The sequence below is a fragment of the Arvicola amphibius genome, chromosome 3 (assembly GCF_903992535.2).
Source record: "Arvicola amphibius chromosome 3, mArvAmp1.2, whole genome shotgun sequence".
Taxonomy (NCBI): Eukaryota; Metazoa; Chordata; class Mammalia; order Rodentia; family Cricetidae; genus Arvicola; species Arvicola amphibius.
In genome coordinates, this window is record NC_052049.1 from 116,416,181 (window position 1) to 116,425,303 (window position 9,123).

Sequence of the window (9,123 nt, forward strand, 5' to 3'; positions counted from 1 at the left end):
TCATCCTTCCATTTGGTCTGTTACTGTTTTGACCACAATGACACGTGATATTTTAAAAACTAATACTAGCCGGGCGGTGGTGGCGCACGCCTTTAATCCCAGCACTCGGGAGGCAGAGGCAGGCGGATCTCTGAGTTCGAGGCCAGCCTGGTCTACAAGAGCTAGTTCCAGGACAGGCTCTAGAAACTACAGGGAAACCCTGTCTCGAAAAACCAAAAAAAAAAAAAAAAACTAATACTAATAGGTATAGTTATGACCTCTGTTTCACCATCAGAACACCGAAATTCATAGTTAGGAAAGGTCAGACCTGTTTCCTTATTTAAAGAAACTTAGTGCATGTACTGATAAGACCCAATTTGAGGGTCGACAATTTGGGGGTCCTCTAGCAGCCCTTCCCCCTCAGAAATCAGACCTCTCCCCACCTACCCCTGCTTCCTAGTTGATAGGCTAAGCTTGCTAAGAGCTTGCAGCTCTCAGAGTTGAGTCTTCCCCTTTCCTCTTGCAGCCTCCAGATCCAAGGTAGCCTTGAGTTACACAGGTAGCTCACACGGACCTGTCCTCTCCCCATTGGAAACCTTGAAGAGCTGTTTGTTTCCCCAGAACTGAATGGAACTGAGAATCTTTCTCTCCTTCGAGACACAATCTCATAGTTGCCTACAGCTATGGTGTATTAATTCTCCAGATATCTCATGGGACTAACAGGCAAGAAATCTGTGTTTGAGATTCACTCCATTGTAACATCCGCAAGACTGTGGGAGGAAGCCTTTCCACTGTCAGCTTGCCACAACAGCATCCATTGTAGATAAAAGCATCTTTATGGGAGTCTGGGAGGCCAGGCAAGAGCTCCAGGACACTGTCGGAGCAAAGAATCTGGGAGGGAACTCATTGAAGAAGCTCGAGGGGCTTTACTTCACCCATCAGCTTTTCCTCAGACAGCGCAGACAGCCCAGCAATGTTTGACTAGCCCAGGGGTGTTGGTCCAAGAGGTCCGAGTCTTTCTCACCCCACACTGGGTACTGTACTGGAACAAATGTTTGAGACAGGCGGAGAGCAGGGGAGAAGGCAACTAGGCTGGGAATCCACTTCTGTTGCAGTGTTACACCATGTTCCCCAGTGAACAGATAATGTCTATTCACGTAAAAAGTTATGAGTCCTGAATTACTCAGTTAAGTCTATTTTCTTTTTTTTTTCTCATCCAGAGAATGAAAATAAGGGTAGAAACTGCTTCCTGGATTGTTTAGCATCAAGACAGGGACCACTCACTGAGAGTGTTCAGCAGATTGACTTATCCTCTGTAACAACCAAGTGTTGAGGTCTGGGCTAATCCAAGGCTTCCCTACGACCATTAAGTATGGAGAAGAGTCACAGCTCCTTCTCATAGGAGCATGCTTGACTGATCGACTAACAGCCTGGGGCCAGGGCCTTGGGAGCTTTTCCCTGAGGCCCTGACGGAGACGGAACACAGCTGCTTCTCAAAACCAGGTATATGCTTGACCGAGCCAGTAATAGTCTGGTGCCAGAGCCTTGGCTCTTCAAACTTCAGATTATGAGAACCCAACACTTCCCACCACATGGGGCTATGGTTATCAGTCCCCAGGCCCTGTGTAATGCTCTCTCTCGAGACACCTGTTTCGCTCTGTGCAATGTTGTTTTATTAGCCCACTGATATCACCCCATTGTATACTTTCTGCTGACTTTGGCCCGCTTCTTCCCTGAAAATACAATACAAGGTTCTGTACTTCTTAATAAACTTGCCTGGCACATGATATGGTTCATGCAAGACCTCCCAGTCTCAAACTTACCTGTCTCCTTAGCATCAATCTTTTGGCCCTTTTCTTTCAGGACCCTGTTACTGAAGAATGACCTGCTGGTCCAGGTTGCCTAGAATATTTATAAATTGTATCTTAAACTGACCTTAATGCCTTATTAAAACGATTTTAATCTTTGCTACAAAAATGTGTTGCAATGTTTCTTTCTCAGGTAACTCTTTCATTGTTAATACCAGTTAGTGTCCCAAAGACATTTCTACCTCATTCTCTGTGAAGGAGATTTGAAGCCTTAGTCAATATTGAAGAAGACAGGCTTAAGCAGCAGATGATGCTCGTGGAGAAGGGATTGGGGTATCACTAATATCAGTAGAGATGAGTTCAGGGTATTAGCTGATATTAGCACTGAAAGAACTGGTTTAAAGGAAAACAGAGTGCTAAAATTTTAGGGCAAAGATCGAAATTGGACTATTGTCAGAACACAGAAAATAAGAGAAATCCAATTGTATAAGGGAAGAAACAAGTTTTACAACGTGTGTGTGTGTGTGTGTGTGTATGCGTGCGTGTGTGTTCTAGGAAGGAGTGCAAAAGTCAGAGAAATCAATACCTTGTAAATTGCTAGCACTCAGAGGTTGGCAGGTTATCACTTGCAGAGAAAGGACGCAGTAAGCAGGTTTTAGAAGCCTTCTGTCCAGCAGCACCACAAATTGGCTAACAGAGCCCATGGAGGAAGGCTCAGCTCAAGTTTCAGTAGATAGAAACGGTGTTTCGAACAAAGGCTTTGGCCAGTGTGCTCTGCCTAATTTCCTCTTCTAGAAGCTCTCCTCATAAATGCCTGCTACATGTTTTTCCACTACGTTGGGTAAAGTATTTGCCATTGTGCATGAGAATGATGATGAAAATGAGGACCATAATGACGAGGGCAATAAGGAAGATGGTGGTGGTGATAATAAAGAAGTTAATGATGGTGGTGATGGTGATGATGATCACTTAATTACTGACATCCATAATATCTGCTGTTCCCCAAGTATCAACCCAAGATTTGTGCAATTGTTACCTCACCTCAGTCCTGTGTTATTGATATGAAATGGACATGACCTGAGCCTCGATACTTTGCCACCAAGGGACCCATGCTCAGAGAGGTGATGTGATCTGCCCACATTCACATCACCGCTAAGTAGGTATGGGATGCATAAACTTGACTTATGTGAGAGGAAAAAATATTCATTGATAAGATATCAGAAACTCTTCTGTAAAAAACATTGGGAGATTAAAACTATTACTAAGGTGTGGATTTGAGAAGATCCAGCAGTAGAGAATAAAAAGATGAACCTTTATGCTCTCAGAAATGCAGATCAGATTGGAAGCCCTTTTAGAGGAGATTATTTTGAACATACTGTATAACCTTACCCTGCATTCGGAAATACTAAGCAAAGGCCTCTAAGTACAAGAAGAGAAAGATGTTCAGTAGCTACTAGCAACTGGTTGGGACAGGTATCTTGTTTGTCAGGGAAGCCACTAAATTTACTGAATTAGCTAGATCAGGAGGATACAAATAACACAGGACAGATATAACTAACTCTGTAAGCAAATTAGAGGTCATGAACTCTTATTACCACCTATTTGGAACTAAGGCTTTAAAGGGGAACAGTGTAGAAACTGGAATTTTTAATAGGTAAACAGTGTATGAGAAAGTAAATCATTAGCCACATACCTAGTGTTGGCAAAAGTCTCTGGGTCTCTGAGCCATGACCAATGACATTACCAGAGCAAGAAAGGAAGGGTGGTGTATTGTTCAATTACAAAACCCAGAGAAGCAGAAAACCTATGCCCCTGAAAATGTCAATTATCAAACACCTTGTGGAAGTTTCCATTTCCACAATCACTTGAGGTAGGACTGAGCCACTCCTTATCGCTTCACGAGCACTTTTTAAAAATAGACTAGGAAACTTAAACAGAATAGAGACATTCTTACATAAAACAAATACATGACCAAGAAACACCTGTCACAATGGAAATTCATACGCTGAACTCAACAGATTCCTTAGAACAGAATTAAAAGAAAGAACAGAAAATTGGTTACATAAGAAATGAGTACAGAATGTGGGCAGTGCCGGCTATAAAGGTCTTACTGGGAAGCACGATTAATAAAAGTTCAGAGACAGAAATAAGGGTTCAACCCGAAGGTCAGAAAAACAAAGCATCCAGCCCACTCACTCTTACCTCTACTTCAGTCCAAAATGCCAATCCTGCCCCCAGCAATCTCAGAATGAGACTGTGACTGAGAGCTGTCTCCTCCAGTTTTATATTCCTCTCTAGTTCTGGAATTAAAAGCATGCATCACTACCACCTGGTTTCTATGGCAAACTAGTGTGGCTCCTGGGATTAAAGGTGTGTGTTGTGGCCTGGTCTGTAAGGCTGCCCAGTGTGGCTGTTTTACTTTTCAGATCCTCAGGCAAGCTTTATTTATTAAAATACAAATGAAATGCCACTAACATAACTGATAGGCTTTATGTGAATGAATTAAACCAAAGTAGCAAGCTAAGAATTTCTTGAGAGTGTAAAAACACAATTAACAGAAAAAGGGAAACTGATCTAGCTACTTTGAAATCTATCCAGTGGGAGAATCATAAAAGCAAAACAAAGATGTTACTCTTAGTTTTGTTGTTGTTGTTTTTAATTTTTTTATGGTTTATTTAACTTTATTTTATGTGCATTGGTGTGAAGGTGTCAGATCCCCTGGAACTGGATTTTCAGACAGTTGTGAGCTGCCATGTGGGTGCTGGGAATTGAACCTGGGTCCTTGGGAAGAGCAGTCAGTGCTCTTAACCGCTGAGCCATCTCTCCAGCCCCTGTTGTTGTTGTTTTTAAAAGACTTAACGCACTTTATTCTTCTTGTATGAAAGCCCTTATGTGGTGGCCACAGCTGGAGCCTGGGTTCAGAGGGCAGCACAGGATGGTCAATGCATTCCTGATGAGCCTTGGTGAACACAGTCTCTGCAGATTGTGGGCGTCAGGTAGCTGTAGGTCTCAGTGACGACATCAAAGGAAGCCTTGGCAAAGTTGTCCAGGGTGGCAGTGCAGCCCCTGGCTGATGTGTAGCAGTCATCAATACCAACCAGCACTAGCAGCTTCTTGGGCACAGAAGCAGAGACAATGCCAGTGCCTCTGGGGACAGGAATGAGGCATACCAACCAGAGCCACAGTGGTGCCGTCACTTTGCATGGAACAGTGTGGGGCTTGCCAGTCTTGGTCCGCCAGGGACAATAGAAAGCTTGACCAAGATGATGGCCCCTTGGATGGCAGTGGCTACCTCCTTTGAGCACTTAACACCAAGACCAATGTGACCATTGTAATTCCCATTAGCAATGAAGGCCTTGAACCTAGCCCGCTGGTCAGCCTGTTTCTGCACTGACATGATCTTTATAGAACCTCATCTTTGGGGGATGCACCAAGGAAAATATCAATAATTTTGGATTCCTTAATGGGCAGGGAGAACAGACAGATATCCTCCAGGGACTTGATCTTCATGTCCTTAAACCAGGCAGCCCAGCTTGGTGATGGGGATCCACTCCTTGCCGTAGGGTTTACCTCCACGAGGGCCTCGACCACCGCTGGCCCCTAAAACGGCCGCAGAATCCTCCAAGGAAGCTGCTCCAACCTCCTAATCCTGAGCTGCCAGGTCCTCAAGTCCCTATTGCTGCCCCACTGTCTTCCTCCATTTGGTGTTTCCCCGAAGAAGTACTCTTAGGTTTTTAAGAGAATATTCACATGACAGGAGACAACTTACTCTTCAGACTGAGCTGACACAGGGACTCCTGGATGGGATAAAAGATCGGGCTGAATCAATATTAACATGCCCTGGGAGTTCTGTGGCTGTGACTAACGCTTGAGGTAAGCAGACTATAAGGAAGATTATAGTATTGGTTCACAGTTTCTGAGTCTTTGGCCTGTGGTTGGTTGATCCGTTGGCCAGGCTTGGAGTGAAGTACAGTGTGCTGGGAGAAGCCGCTGACCTCGCTGAAGCTTGCAGGACAACATCCTTCCACCTCCAGTCCACTAAGCCAACCAGTAAAAGATCCTACGACTCACCAGCAGCGTCAGAAGACTCACCAGCAGCGTCAGAAGACTCACCAGCAGCGTCAGAAGACTCACCAGCGATGTCAGAAGACTCACCAGCAGCGTCAGAAGACTTACCAGCAGCGTCAGAAGACTCACTAGCAGCTTCAGAAGCCTCCCGCACAGGGACCATTGGAAGATAAACTATCAAATCTTGAAACTTTGATGCTTGAAAAAAAATCTATAGCACATCAGTGTTGTGGATTAGGTTTCCAAATGGAATCGACACTGCTAAGAATGGAGGAGGAGGAGGACTGGGCAGGAGGAGATGCTGCATGGTGGCCCCTCCAAGACGGAATCACCATGTAACAAAACTCTAAAACATACAATAGTGTGGGATTACAAAATCTATCTTCATTGCAAGGCCGGGAACTGAGTGCTAGTGGGATAAGGAAATACTGATTGTGGGGGCTGCCTCATGTGGAGATTATTAGTAATGCTTTTGTCAAGATACATTTAATTATGTAATTTCCAAGTTATTATTATGTATAAATTGTATCTAAATAAAGTTTGCCCGAAAGAGGAACTCTGAAAAATAATAATAGGATAGACATATGACTCGGCCTAGGAGACTCTGTCAGTTAGCAATGTTTCAGAGAATGAAGCGACCACGTGTTCATGGGTCTGCCATGGACCCCTCTACCATCCCACATGCTGTTGTAGTAAATAAAACAGAGATTCCATGTATCCCTCATCCAGCCGTGGTGATATATTTTATGCACAGGATCCTGACAGTGAGACAATGCACCAGTCTTAACTCCATATTTGTCCAATTTTACTTGTATGTGTTTGTGTGTGCGTGCCCATGTGTAGTTTCAGTTATATACCTGAAAATGTGATTGTTTGCTTATCTACTAAAATCTTGTCTATTCTACATTTTAATAATTTTGCCATCTCAGCAGTATTATACAAATAAAACTGTATCATTTGTGAGTTTTTAGATCTTCTGGGTTTGTTTGGGTTTTTTTTTCAATCTGCATGATTCTATGGAGATTTCCCCAAGTTTCTGTGTAGGGGTAGCTAGTCTGTTTTTATTACTGAGTTCTAACCTCTGGAATGGATGTACAACAGTCTGTTTATCCCTTCACACACTGAAGAACATCTACAATTCTTCCAGTTAGGGGTTATTACCAATAAAGCTGATATAAACTTTTATATATAAAGTTTTGTGGGAATATAGTTTCCTTTTTCTGAGATGAATACCCTACCATACAATTGCCAGTGTGTATGCTTAATGGAATATTTGGCTTTGCAAGAAACCTCAAGGGGCTGGGGAGATGGCTCAGTTGGTATAGTGCCTGCTCCACAAGGCATGAGGACATGAGCTTGGAGCTCAAAAACCTACATAAAACTTAGGGCACATTGGTATACTATAACCTCAGTACTGGAAGGGTACACAAAGAAAGAAGCTAATTGGCCAGCCAACCCAGTCGAATCAATGAACATCTGGTTCAATGAGAGACCCTGTCTCAAAACTTAAAGGTGGAGAGTGATCAAGGAAAGACACCAGACAACATCTGGTTTCTATATGTACACACACGTGTTCATATAAGAAGTGCTAACAAGTACACACAACACACACACATACACAAAAGAGAAAAGAAAACAACAAGCCACCAAACAATTTTCCAGTTTCGATGAGTGGTATGTAAAGCAATTCTCACCAAAAGCCATCTCCCACCCCTCCCCGCCCCATTTCCTCCCATTCTTCCTCTTTCTCAAGCTTCTCTTTATCAGTTTCAGCCCTTCTTATCAGCGTGCAGTTGTTTGTCCTTGCTGTTCTAACTTCCACTTCCCCATGGGCTAGCTGGGCGTCAACCCGTGGGCTTCTTTACTAGCTGCACACGCGCACTTCATTCATCTCTGAAAAATAGCTCTTGGGATTTTTTAGTGGGATCACTTGTTTTTATTTCTCTTTGTGTTTTTAGAAACAGGAAAGAGTGGATCCATTCCCACGGCAACAAAGATGTTCCCTGGGGAAAGAGTGACTCAGATATCGAAATGAGTAGACTTCAAATTATTCTGAATTATGGAAAGAAAAAGTATGCTTCTATACATGAAATAGAAAATACCAGCACAGAAATAGAAACTGTGTTTCAAATAGAAAATTTAGAGCTTAGTTTCATTAAAAAAAAAAAACAAGGGGCAGGAGGGACATTGAACACAGGTGCCATTGAGATGACTCAGCAGGTGAAGGTGTTTGCCACCGAGCCAGACCACCTGAGTTCAAGCCCTACAGCCTACATGGTGGAAGGGGCAAACTGATTCCTGCAAGTTGGCCTCTGACTGCCACACACATGCCATGGCTCTCTCTCTCTCTCTCTCTCTCTCTCTCCCTCTCTCTCTCTCTCTCTCTCTCTCTCTCTCTCTCTCTCTCTTTCTCTCTCTATCTCTCTCTCTCTCTCACACACACACACACACACACACAAGCACACATACATACACACACACACACACACACTAAATGTTTTATTTTATTTTGTTCTTTGTATGATACAGCAGTTTTATTATAGAGGTAATAGTAAATTTTAATTAAAGTGTAATTACATAATTTCTCCCCTTCCTTCTCCTCTCTTCAGAGCCTCCCATGTCCCCTGTCATTAATCTATACACTGTGCCTTCCATTCTCAAATGTATAGCCTTGTTTTCTTCGATTATTATTATTACATATATTTGAGATTCTGTCTCAAAAAACAAACATGGAGAGTGATCTGGAAAAGAAAGGTATATACAGTATGTAAATACAAGTTGCTGGTTCTGCTTTTGGGGTGTGTGTGTGTGTGTGTGTGTGTGTATGTGTGTTTCAAGACTGGCCACTTTGTATTGGATAACCACTTAGGGGACTCAATCCTGGAAGAAGCTATTTCTCTCTCAGCGGTCATTAGTTGCCCATAGTTCTTTTTCCAGGAATGTGACCCCATGAGATTTTCCCTCTTCCACATCAGTATGTCTGTTGATATTTCCATTCCTTGGGTCTTATTTAAACAGATATTTCTGGGAGAGACTATTTGACAGTAGACTTTCTGACCCTCTGGTTCTTACACTCTTTCTGCTTCCTCTTTCTCTATGTTCCCTGAGCCATAGGTTCAGGAGCCATGATGTAGATGTCTCTGCTGGGGTTGAGGTCCACAAAATCTATTGACCTCTGCACTGTGTCCAGTTGTGGTTTCCTGCGAAGGTCTCCATTTATTGTAAAGAGAAGCTTTTGGGATGTGATAGCTGCAGCTGTCCTTGGGGA

At 43.2% G+C, this 9,123-nt stretch overlaps 1 pseudogene; it reads right to left on the reverse strand.

The window, feature by feature from the left end:
- Positions 1 to 1,668: 1,668 nt before the first annotated feature.
- Positions 1,669 to 6,018, reverse strand: LOC119809370 (annotated as a pseudogene).
- Between the last annotated feature and the right edge of the window lie 3,105 nt (positions 6,019 to 9,123).